The following is a 13734-nucleotide window of genomic DNA, read 5'->3' as shown; positions in this document are numbered from 1 at the left end:
GTTTGCAATTTCTGCGGAGGATGAACGGGAATAGGGAGAACCAATGAGAGACTAGCTGTAGGGGTTTGGACGGGCACATTTCACTCTATTCCCACCAAGAAGAAGAATTAAGCAAAGGCTCAGCGTGCGACGCTGGAACAAGATTAGGGCCTGAAACAATCCTGCCGTTTTGCGTCCAGCTCACAAAAAAGCGAGTTGAAAAAAGGAGCTCAGGGGCACTGCAATTCACAAACCTGCAGAGTTATAAAGGACAACTATCGTCCAAAAATATATTGAGGTAAGGCTGCGAAGAGGACTTAAAAGCACGGCACAATTGCAGGAAACAGATTTCAGGAGGTAGATTGGAACTGCATTTAAAGCATATGAAAAGCGGCAGAACTGCGACAATGATGCACTTAGCCAAAAAGGGCATATGCGGTTTTTTCCTGAATATATGCAGGAAAAAACACATAAGCCCTTTTTGTCCAAACAAGCAAGCGTGCAATGGAAATCCGCTGTACAATGAAGTCTCACTCCCCCCCTCCCCACCCTCCCCACCCCCCCCAAACCCCCCCTCCCCCCCATCAAAAGGGCCATCTGAAAAAAGTGTAAAATCCAGAAAGGCAGGACAGGCCATGGAGAACAGGGAGCCTTGTTATGCTGATGGGCGGGATGTAAATGGCCAGCAGCCACTGTGGAGAAGTGTATGGTGTTTCCTGAAACATCTAAAAAACAAATCAACAGAGCCTAGGGCACTTCCACTTATGGACCTATAGCTTAGGGAAATTAAAATCAAAAAGACACAGCCACCCCAAAGTTTAGGGCTGCTGTGTTTACAAGAACCTCGACAAAGGTACAACTTAAATATCCCAGAAAAAGAAAAATGGGTAAAGAAGTTGTGGTACTTACATACAATGGAATATCACTCAGCAATGAAATCAATGTCATCAGGCCCATAGCAGCATGAGTGGATTTAGGTACGATGATTCCGAGTGAAATATGTCACACAGAAAAAGAAACTAGTCATAAGATATCACTTATAGAGGGAATGTAAACTTGGCTACACATGAACTGAATTACAAAACAGAACAGAGTCTCACATTTAGAAAACAAACTTATGCTTGCTTAAGGGGAAAGGTGAGTTGGGGTGCTGCATAAATCCAGAGATTGAAATTAGCACAGATACCATTCCATAAGCCAAGTATGTAATAGACAAGATATATTCCTTGCTCAACGAAGTGGACTCAACACCCCCTATTCACCGCAGAGGAATATATCTGACTAGTAAGAATCTTAAAACCTATGTATTTATAGGTCTCCATAAGAGGATCAAGTGTGTGTAGAGCGGCATAAACACAGCAGTGAAAATCAGCTAAACCCCATTATAAAAATAAATTTCAAAATCAAAACACAAAGACAGTGAAAGAGAGAGAAATTCTTAAATAATTCGTTCAGGGCTTCTGATGAAACCTGGATTTACCACATCTACACCCACAGCTGGGTGAGACATAAGGCTGGACACTTGGGGCTGAGAGGATTGGTGAGGTTCGGTGAGCAAATGCAGACCCTTTGAAGTAGTACTGCGTGCTACCCATTCCATGGGTCCCAACTCTCCAGGTTTAAGGAATTCTTCCTACAGCTAAAACATGCATGGCAAACCCAGAAGATGGTCCACCGTGTGATCGGGCAAGGTTTCTAAAACGCATCTCATTATTCGTCCTCTGGTACTTGGGTTAGCCATTCCAGACGCTTTACTAACACTCTCCCCACTTAGAGAGTCAGTGCCTTTAACCTCCTGTTTGGCACAGTTTGCAATTTCTGTGGAGGATTAACGGGAATAGGGAGAACCAATGAGAGACTAGCTGTAGGTGTTTGGACAGGCACATTTCACTCTAATTTCCCACCAGGATGTAGAATTAACCAAAGACTCAGCGTGCCACGCCGGAACCAGAATAGGGCCTGAAGCAATCCTGTTGATTTGGTGCCAGCTCACAAAAAGCGAGTTGAAAAGAGGAGCTCAGGGGCACTGCAATTCACAAACCTGCAGAGTTATAAAGGACAACTATCGTCCAAAAATATATTGAGGTAAGGCTGCGAAGAGGACTTGAAAGCAAGGCACAATTGCAGGAAACAGATTTCAGGAGGTAGATTGGAATTGCATTTAAAGCATATGAAAAGCGGCAGATCTTCGGCAATGATGCACTTGGCCAAAAAGGGCGTATGCGTTTTTTTCCTGAATATATTCAGGAAAAAACGCATACGCCCTTTTTGGCCAACCAAGCAAGCGTGCAATGGAAATCCGCACTACAATGAAGTCTCACTTCCCACCAGTCAAAAGGGCCATCCGAAAAAAGTGTAAGAACCAGAAAGGCAGGACAGGCCATGGAGAACAGGGAGCCATGTCATGCTGATGGGCGGGATGTAAATTGCCAACAGCCACTCTGGAGAAGTGTATGGTGTTTCCTGAAACATCTAAAAAACAAAGCTACAGAGCCTAGGGCACTTCCTCTCATGGCCCTATAGCTTGGGAAAACTAAAAATCAACAAGACACAGCCAGCCCAAAGTTTAGGGCTGCTGTGTTTACAAAAACCTCGACTACTGTACAACTTAAATATCCCCGAAAGAGAAAAATTGATAAAGAAATTGTGGTACTTATGTACAATGAAATATAACTCAGCCATGAAATCAATGTCATCATGTCCATAGCAGCATAATGAGTGGATTTTCGTACGATGATTCTAAGTGAAAGAAGTCCCACAGAAAAAGGAACTTGTCATAACATATCACTAATAGAGGGAATGTAAACATGGCTACACATGATCTGAATTACAAGACAGAACAGGGTCTCACATTTAGAAAGCAACTTATGCCTGCTTAAGGGGACAGGTGAGTTGGGGTGACGCATAAAACCAGAGTTTGAAATTAGCTCAGATACGGTTCGATAAGCCAAATATGTAATAGACAAGACCTACTCCTTGCTCAACGAACTGGATTCAACACCCCCTATTCACCGCAGAAGAATATATCTGACTAGTAAGAATCTTAAAACCTATGTATTCATATGTCTTCGTAAGGAAATCAAGGGTGTGTAGAGTGGCATAAACGCAGCAGTGAAAATCAGCTAAACCCCATTATAAAAATAAATTTCAAAAACAAAACACAGGGGCTTCCCTGGTGGCGCAGTGGTTGAGAGTCCACCTGCCAATGTGGGGGACGCGGGTTCGTGCCCCGGTCTGGGAAGATCCCACGTGCCGCAGAGTGGCTGGGCCTGTGAGCCATGGCCGCTGGGCCTGTGCGTCCGGAACCTGTGCTCCGCAACGGGAGAGGCCGCAGCAGTGAGAAGGCCGTGTACCACAAAAAACAAAACAAAACACAAAGACAGCAAAAGAGAGAAATTCTTACAAAATTCGTTCAGGGGTTGTGATGCAACCTGGATTGACCACATCTACATCCACAGCCAGGTGAGACATAAGGCTGGACACTTGGGACTGAGAGGATTGGTGCGGCTGGGTGAGCTAATGCAGACCTTTAAAGTAATACTGCGTGCTACCCATTCCATGGGTCTCAACTCTCCAGGTTTAAGGGAATCTTCCTACAGCTAAAACATACATGGGAAAGCCAGAGGATGGTCCACCGTGTGATCGGGAAAGGTTTCTAAAATGCACGTCATTTTTCCTCTCCTGGTGCTCGGGTTCACCGTTCCAGCCTCTTTACTAACAACCTCGCCACTTGGAGAGTCAGCGCCTTTAACTTCCTATTTCTCACAGTGTGCAAGTTGTGCGGAGAATGAAAGGAAACAGGGGGAGCAAATGAGAGATTCGGTGTAGGTGTCTGGTCGGGCACATTTCACTCTAATTTCCCATCAGGAAGAAGAATTAACCAAAGGCTTAGCCTGCCACCCCAGAACTAGAATAGGGCCTGAAGCAATCCTGCAGTTTTGTGGCCAGCTCACAGAAAAGGGAGTTGAAAAATGGAGCTCAGGGGCACTGCAGTTCACAAACCTGCAGAGTCATAAACGACAACTATCGGTTAAAAATATATTGAGTTAAGGCAAAGAAGAGGATTCGAAAGCAAGGCAGAATTGCAGGAAACTGATTTCGAGAGGTCGATTGGAGTCGCCTTTAAATCACATGAAAAGCAGCAGAACTTCGACAATGATGCAGTTGGCCAAAAAGTGCATATGCGTTTTATCCTGAATATATTCAGGATAAAACGCATACGCACTTTTTGGCCAACCAAGCAAGCGGGAAATTCAAATCTGCACTACAAAGAAGTCTCATCCTAACACGTACCCTAACCCTATCCCGCTACCGTACCCTAACCTGTACCTGAGACCGTACCCGTTCCCTAACCCTAACCCTAACCCTTACCCTAAGCTGTACACAAACACTAACCCGTACGCTAACATGTACCCTAACAGTAACACATAGCCATACACTAAACTTTATCCTAACCCTACCCCGTATCCTAACTGTTTCCCTAAACCGTACCATAACCCGTACCCTAATCCTAACCCATCCCCTAACACTAACCCATAACCTAACCCGTACCCTAATCCTAACCCATACACTAACACGTACCCTAACCCTAACCCGTTGTCATACCCTAACCTGTAACCTAATCCGTACCCATTCCCTAACCCTAACCCTAACCCTTACACTATCCCGTACCATAATCCTAACCTGTACACTAACACTAAACCGTACCCTAACACTTACCCTACTCCTAACCCGTGGTCATACCCTAAACTGTACCCCAAACCATACCCGTTCCCTAACCCTAACCCTAAACCTTACCCTAAACCGTACCCTAATCCTAACCCATACACTAACACTAAACTGTACCCTAACACGTACCCTAACCCTAACCCTTTGTTGTTCCCTATCCTGTACCCTAAACTGTACCCGTTCCTTAACACTAAACCTAACCCTAACCCTTACCCTAACCCGTACCTAACACTAACCCATACACTAAACCTAACCATAACCCTGAACATAAACCATACCCTAATCCTAACCCATACCCTAACACTAACCCATACCCTAACACTAAACCATAGCCATACCCTAAACTGTACCCTAACACTAACCCGTACCATAACCCTAACCCTAAACCATACTCTCAGCCGTACAATAATCCTAACCCTAAACCCTAATCCTTACCCCTAGCTTAATTTTGTTTTTTTGTATTTAAAAATATTTTTTCTTGGGTTAAAACAAACTAGCAGAACAACAAAATAGGGGGCTTCCCTGGTGGTGCAGTGGTTAGAATCTGCCTGCTAATGCAGGGGACACAGGTTCGAGCCCTAGTCTGGGAGGATCCCACATGCCGTGGAGCAACTAGGCCCATAAGCCACAACCAGTGAGCCCTCGCATCTGGAGCCTGTGCTCCGCAACAAGAGAGGCCGTGATAGTGAGAGGCCCGCGCACCGAGATGAAGAGTGGCCCCCCACTTGCCACAACTAGAGAAAGCCCTCACACGGAAACTCAGACCCAACACAACAAAAATAAATAAATAAATAATAAACTCCTACCCCCAAAAAAGAACAACAAAATAAAACAGAAAGTAACCTGAGTGTCCCTCAAAAAGCTAAGTCTGAAATAGTTGGTACTTCTGTTCTATGGACTGTTATGTAGCCTATAAAAAGTGTGAGAGCTAAGTCTGTTTTTCTACAGTGAGAAGCATGATATTCCAGATGTATAGAACACCTGGATAAAATGAGAAATCTACACATTATGCTGGTCGTTTCAGTAAATGGGAAAGGATGGCAAGTGGTAAAATATTATCTTTTCCTTTAATTTTTTAAATTTCACTTGTTACAAAGAACTTCAATTATAATTGTAATTTTAAAAAGTAACAATGGAAATTTAAAAGAAAAAATATATATTGTGTGTTCAGTTACATTTCATAGAATTATGAAATGCTCCACCCTCTGGCCATTACCTGCAAAAGCAGCTTTAAAACCTATGCTAATTGTCACTTCATATGAACAAGTCCTGCAGGGCTGTAAAGGAAACCTGCCCTCATCATGTCTTGAGGGAGGTAAAGGCCAAAGTATTTCAAAATGTGGCACATATTTCAAGAAAACCATTTGAAGAACTAAGCTGTAATAACCGTTTGAAAAATAAAAGGACATGCCTGAAAGCTCAATTTCAAAGGATTATGAGACACATGCAAATCCAACCACACAGAGGTATCAGCTCACACCATTCAGAATAACCATCAGGAAAGAAACTACAAACGATCAATGCTGAAGAGGCTGTGGAGAAATGCATACCCTTAATTTGAAGTGGGACGTAACCTGGTAAGAGGCACTAATGGGAACAGAGTGGAGGTGCCTTTAAAAGGTAAACACTGAGCTACTATATTATCCAGCAGGCCCACTCCTGGGCCTAAGAAGACATAATTGGAAAGACACAGGCAGGCAAATCTGCACTGCAGCAGTATTACAATAGCCAAGACATGGAAGCAACCAAAAGTCCATCAACAGATGAGTGGACAAAGAGGAAGTGTTACATGTAGAGATGGAATATTAGCTCGGGAAAAAAATGAAACAATGCCATTTGCAGCACCATAGATGAGTCTAGAGGTAATCATGCAACTTGTAGCAAGTGAGAAAGTGAAAGACACCTAACGTATATCACTTATAGGTGTTACCTAAAAATTGATACCAATGAAGATATTTCCACAGAGAAAGGTAATCACAGATTCATTAAACAAACTTATGGTTCCCCAAATCGAAAGGTGTGAGGATTGGATACATTACGATATTGGGGTTAACAGAGATATACAAACACATGTGAAATATATAATCACCAAAGACCTACGGAATACCAAGAGAAGACTACTCAACATTGTGTCATAACCTACCTGGGAAAAGGTTCCGAAGAAGAATAGATATATGTATATGTGTGAAAGAACCACATCTTGCACACCCAGAACAAAAAAAAATTGTAATCAAATTTGCTGCAATAAAAAATAAAAATTAAATTAAAAATATGAACAAGAAATAATGAGACATAAACTGAAAGGAATTTTTCCTGGCACATTCCATTCTAATTTTCAACCTAGAACAGGACTTCCATTAAGGCTCTGTTGCCCTGGTAACCAGATTTGGTAAAGGAGAGATGCTGCCGCCTTGTGGCTGTTTCACACAACAGCAGCTTTAAACCAAGAGGTAATGGTCACTTAACATTCAGGATATGTGCAGTACTGTAAAGGACACCGGGCCTCAAAAAATGTCCGGGGGTCGTAATCGGCCAGAAAATTCAAAAGACGTCAACATTTCAAGAAGACAATGTCAAGAGGCATGTTTTACGCACATTTTGTCTTTTCTCTTTTTTCTCTTTAAAATAAAAGGGAATTGAAAATGCGCAACATCAGCAATGAATAAAGCCATGCAAATCCAATGACAGAAATGCTCACCTCACAGCCGTTAGAATGTTCTTCAGCAAAAAGTCTACAAAGAATAAATGCTGAAGGGCTTTCAGGGAACTGTGTACCCTCCAGCTGCTGGGGGGATGTAAACTGGTAACAGCCAGTAGTGAGAACATAATGGAGGTGCGTTTAAGGGTAAAAGTTGAGCTACCATGTGATCTGGTAGGCCCTTTGATGCGCCTATCACCTGAGCAGAGCAGAATGGAAAAGACACAGGCTGGCAATCCTGCACTGCAGGAACATTTAACATAGCCAAGACTTGGAAGAAACCAAAATGTCCATCAACAGAAAAATGCACAAAGAGGAAGTGGTCCATGTAAACAATGGAATATTAGCCATGGAAAACAATGAAACAGTGCCATTTGCACCACCACATAAAGACCTAGAGATAATCACCCAACTTGAAGTAAGAAAGAAAGTGAAAGACAGATATCCTATGACATCACTTCTAGGTGTTACCTAAAATTTGATACCCATGAACTTATATCCAAGAGAAGGAAAAGCATGGATTAAGAAAAAATTATGTTTAACCAAATGGAAAAGTATAAGGAATGTGTGAATTAGGATATGGGGGTTAACAGACATGTACTAATACATATGAAATATATAATCACAAAATACCTATGGAATACCAAGAGAGGTCTAGGCAACACTCTGTAATAACCTACACGGTAAAGAATGCAAAGATAAATGACAGATACATTGATATAATGAACCAGATTCTGTACACCTAGGAGAAACAAAATATTTTTATCAAGTTTGCTCTGATAATTAATAAAAATTAAATTTATAAAACAAACAAGAAGTAAGGAGATATAAGCTCTTGGGGATGTGCTCTGGCACATTCCACTCTAATTTGCAGCCTACTAACACGATTTCCAGGAAGGCTCTGCTGCCCAAAAACCCAGAGTTGGAAATGTAGAAATTCTGCTGCCTTGTGGCCGTTTTCCGCAAGAGCGGCGTTAAGCCCACAGCTAATGGTCTCTTAACATTCACAAGGACTCAGGGCTGCAAAGGACACCTGCCCTAAACAACTGTGCTGAGGTAGGGAATGGACAATAAAATTCAAAACTGGCAAATTTTTCAAGACGATAGTATGAAGAGGTAAGTTTGACTCACTCTCTTGTTTAAAAAAAGGAAAATGGGTGAAAGCTCAACCTCAGGAATTATTAGACTCATGCAAATCTAATCTACAAAAAGGTTTCAACTCACACCAGTCGACTGACCATCAGCAAAAGGTCTACAAACAATAAATTCTGAAAGGGTTTTAGAGAACTGTGTACCCTCTAGCTGCTGGTGAGATGTAAAGTGGTAACAGCCAATAATGAGAACAGAAAGGAGCTACGATTAAAAGTAAAAATTGAGGTACCATTCGATGCCGCAGTCACACCACTGGGCCTCTCACCTGAGAAGACCAGAATCGAGAAGACGCGGGCTGCAAAAGCTGCACTGCAGCCTTATTCACAATAGCCAAGACGGTGAAGCTACCAAAATGTCCATCAACATATGTATGGATGAAGAAGAAGTGGTCCACGTTCACAATAGAATATTAGCCATGGAAAACAATGAAACACTGCTATTTGAGGCGCCATAGATGAGCTTGGAGATAATCACAGAATATGAGGTAAGTCAGAAAGCAAAAGACCTATATCCTATGATATCACTTATAGGCGTTATCTAATAACTAACACAAATGAACATATTTCCACAGAGAAAGACACTCACAGACTTAGAAATTAAGTATGCTTATCTAAAAGGAAAGGTGGGCAGAATGGATAAATTAAGATTAGCGTTACCATACGTATACAAATACATATTATAAACATATATCAAAAAGACGGACCATATAGCAAGGGAGGTCTACGGAACACTCTGTAATATTTTACATGGGAAGAGGATCTGAACATGAATAGACATATATATTGTACAAATGAACTAGATTGTGTACATCTGGACAAACAATATCTAATCATTACCCCGATTAAATAAATTTTAAAAACCAAGAAGAAGTAATGAGACATAAACTTATGGGCATTCCTCCTGGCACATTCCATTCTAACTTAAAACCTAGGACCACGACTTCCAGAAAGGCTCTGCTGCCCTAGTACCCAGATTTGGGAAAGGACAAATGCTGCCTCCTTGTGGCCGTTTCCCACAACAGCAGCTTTAAACCCAGTGCTAATGGTCACTAAATATTCACCAAACTTGCAGTTCTGTAATGACATCTGCCCTCCAAAAAAATCCTGGGGTCGAATATCGACCAAAAATTCAAAAGAGGGCAACCTTCCAAGAAGACAGCTTCAAGAGATATATTGTACTCACACTTTATTTTTAACAGAAAGGAAAAAGGCGTGGAAAATGATGAATTTTAGGAATTTTTTAAGTCATGCAAACCCAAATTACAAAAACCTATCAGGTCACAGCAGTCAGATTGGCCATTGGCAAAAATACTGCAAACTATAAATGCTGAAAGGATTGTGGAGAAGTTCGTACCCTCGGTTCTAAGGGAGACATGGTAAGAGCCATTAATGAAAACACAATGGAGGTGCTTTGAAAAGGTAAACATTGAGCTACTAGTCAATCAGCCCACTGCTGGGCCTATCACCTGAGAAAATGAGAATCAGAAAGTCACAGGCTGAAAAAAAAAGTCACAGTCTGGCAATCTTGCACTCCAGCAATATGTAATATAGCCAACACTTGGAAGCAACGAAAATGTCCATCAACAGAGGAAGGCACCAAGAAGTGGTCCATATACACAATGGAATATTACTCCGATAAAAATATAAGTTAAATTTTAAAAACAAACAAAAGTAAGGAGACATCAGCTTTTGAGGGTTTATCTGGGCACATTCCACTCTAATTTATAACCGAGGAAGACCACTGGCCGGAAGCTCTGTTTCCCTAGTACCAGCATGGGGAACAAAGAAAGGCTGCTGCAATCTGGCCGTTACCTGCAAAAGCAGCTTTAAAGCCTGTGCTAATGGTCACTTCATGTGAACAAGTACTGCAGGGCTGTAAATGAAACCTGCCCTCAAAATGTTTTGAGGGAGGTAATGGCCAATAAATTTCAAAATGTAACACATACTTTAAGAAAACATTTTGAAGAGCTAAGCTGTAATCACAGTTTGAAAAATAAAAAGGACATGCCTTAAAGCTCAATTTCAAAGGATTATGAGTCATATGCAAATTCAACCACAAAGAGGTATCAGCTCACACCAGTCAGAATATCCATCAGCAAGAAAACTACAAACAATAAATGCTGAAGCCATAAAAAGAAACGAAATTGAGCTATTTGTAATGAGGTGGATAGACCTAGAGTCTGTCATACAGAGTGAAGTAAGTCAGAAAGAGAGAGACAAATACCGTATGCTAACACATATACATGGAATTTAAGGAGAAAAAATGTCATGAAGAACCTAGGGGTAAAACAGGAATAAAGACACAGACCTACTAGAGAATGGACTTGAGGATATGGGGAGGGAGAAGGGTAAGCTGTGACAAAGGGAGAGAGAGGCATGGACATATATACACTACCAAACGTAAGGTAGATAGCTAGTGGGAAGCAGCAGCATAGCACAGGGAGATCAGCTCGGTGCTTTGTGACCACCTGGAGGGGTGGGATAGGGAGGGTGGGAGGGAGGGAGACGCAAGAGGGAAGTGATATGGGAACATATGTATATGTATAACTGATTCATTTTGTTGTAAAGCACAAGCTAGCACACCATTGTAAAGCAATTATACTCCAATAAAGATGTTAAAAATAAATAAATAAATGCTGAAGGTGTTGTGGAGAAATGCATACCCTCAACTTTAAGTGGGATGTAACCTGGAAAGAGCCACTAATGAGCACAGAATCGTGGTGCATTTAAACGGTAAACCCTGAGATACCATATGATACAGGAGGCCCACTCCTGGGCCTATAACATAAGAAGACAGAATTGGAAAGACACAGGCAGGCAAATGTGCAGTGCAGCAGTATTACAATAGCCAAGACATGGAGGCAACCAAAAAGTCCATCAAGAGGTGAGTGGACAAAGAAGAACTGGTACATGTACAGATGGAATATTAGCTAGGGAAAAAAATGAAACAATGCCATTTGCAGCACCGTAGATGATTCTAGAGGTAATCAGGCAAATTGTACTAAGTCAGACAGCAAAAGACACATATCCTATAATATCACTTATAGGTGTTAGCTAAAAATTGATACCAATGAAGATATTTCCACAGAGAAAGGCAATCACAGATTCATTAAACAAAGTTATGGTTCACCAAATGGAAAGGTGTGAGGACTCGATACATTAGGATATTGGGGTTAACATAGATATAGAAACACATGTGAAATATATAATCACCAAAGACCTACGGAATACCAAGAGAAGACTACTCAACATTGTGTCATAACCTACATGAGAAAACGATCTGAAGAAGTATAGATACATGTATATGTGTAAAAGAACCACATCTTACACACCTAGAACAAACAAAACATTTTAATCAAATTTGCTCTGATAAAAAATAAAAATTAAAAAAAGAACAAGAAAAAAAGGAGATTAAAAAAAGAACAAAAAGTAATGAGACATACACTTAAGGGGATTTTGCTGGCACATTGCATTCTAATTTACAACCAGAACACGACTTCCATTAAAGCTCTGTCATCACTAATAAAGCAGCTTTATAAGCAATGTTGAAGGTAGCTTAAAAGAATTCTCACTAATTATTGACAGTAACAAGAAAACAAACAAAAGTAAAAATCTCACGGCAAAAAGTATACATAGAGTAAGGGTAGTAGATCAAACATTTACTAAACTTCTATAAAGAATAAAAGACAACAGTAGTATTTTTTTTTAAAAGACAGGGCCCAAATAAATCAGAAATGAAAGAGATGATGTTACAAGAGCCACCACAGAAATACAAAGTATCCTAAGATACACACAGGGTAACTCAGAGCTCAGACTGGACAGAGCCCACTCTCCATTCCCCTGTACATGACTTACAGGAGCCTCAGGAACTGAGGAGGGGGTCCCTGAGGAGAGGCACAAGATAGAAGATGTTAGGCATTAACATGACTACATTCATCTTAAACGTACCTGAACTACATTCACACGAGATGATTTTGTCCTGTATGTACATCAGCACCTCTAGTCGGAACTGCAGATCTTTGGCTTCACCACCTCTATGACAGCATTAGCTTCACCTGCTGTGGACCGTCTCCTATAGGATTTCTAGAACCACAAAGCATCGAAGCTTCACAGGACCCAGAGTCTGTGCAACTCCACTCCGAGTCTCAGAGTCTCAACTGCACTCAGAGACTCAGAGTCTCAACAGACCCTCCATTCTTGGAGGACACACACAAAGTAGTGTGCACATCAGGACCCAGGGGAAGGAGCAGTCACCCTGTAGGTGAATGATCATACCTAGCTGCTAGTTTTAGAGGGTCTCCTGCAGAGGCGGGGTGTGGCTGCGGCTCACCATGGGGACAACGACACTGGCAGCAGAAGTTCTGGGAAATACTCCTTGGTGTGAACTCTCCCAGAGTCCACCATTAGCCCCACCAAGAACAAGGTAGGCTCCAGTGCTGGGTCGCCTCAGTCCAAACAACCAACAGGGAGGGAACCCAGCCCCATGCATCAGCAGACAAGTGGATTAAACTTTTTATTAAACTTTTATTTAATCCACAGACAAGCAGATTAAAGCTCTGCCCACCAGAGCAACACCCACCTCTACCCACCACCAGTCCCTCCCATAAGGAAGCTTGCACAAGCCTCTCAGATAGACTCAATCACTGGAGAGCAGACAGCAGAAGTAAGAAGAACTACAATTCTGCAGCCTGTGGACGGAAAACCACATTCACAGAAAGATAAAGAAAATGAAAAGGCAGAGGACTTTATACCAGATCAAGAAACAAGATAAATCCTCAGAAAAACAACGAAATGAGGTGGGGATAGGTAACCTTCCAGTAAAAGAATTCGGAATAATGATAGTGAAGATGATCCAAGACCTTAGAAAAATAATGGAGGCAAAGATCGAGAAGATGCAAGAAATGCTTAACAAAGACCTAGAAGAATTAAGGAACAAACACCTAGAAGAATTAAAGAACAAACAAACAGAGATGAACAATACAATAACTGAAATGAAAAATACACTAGAAGGAATCAGTAGCAGAATAACTGTGGCAGAAGAACGGATAAGTGACCTGGAAGACAGAAAGGTGGAAATCACTGCCATGGAACAGAATAAAGAAAAAGAATGAAAATAAATGAAGACATCCTAAGAGACTTCTGGGACAACATTAAATGCAACAACATTCGCATTATAGG

The sequence above is a fragment of the Phocoena sinus genome, chromosome 10 (assembly GCF_008692025.1).
Source record: "Phocoena sinus isolate mPhoSin1 chromosome 10, mPhoSin1.pri, whole genome shotgun sequence".
NCBI classification, from domain to species: domain Eukaryota; kingdom Metazoa; phylum Chordata; class Mammalia; order Artiodactyla; family Phocoenidae; genus Phocoena; species Phocoena sinus.
The sequence above is the reverse complement of the archived record's forward strand: the minus strand, read 5'-3'. Positions refer to the sequence as shown.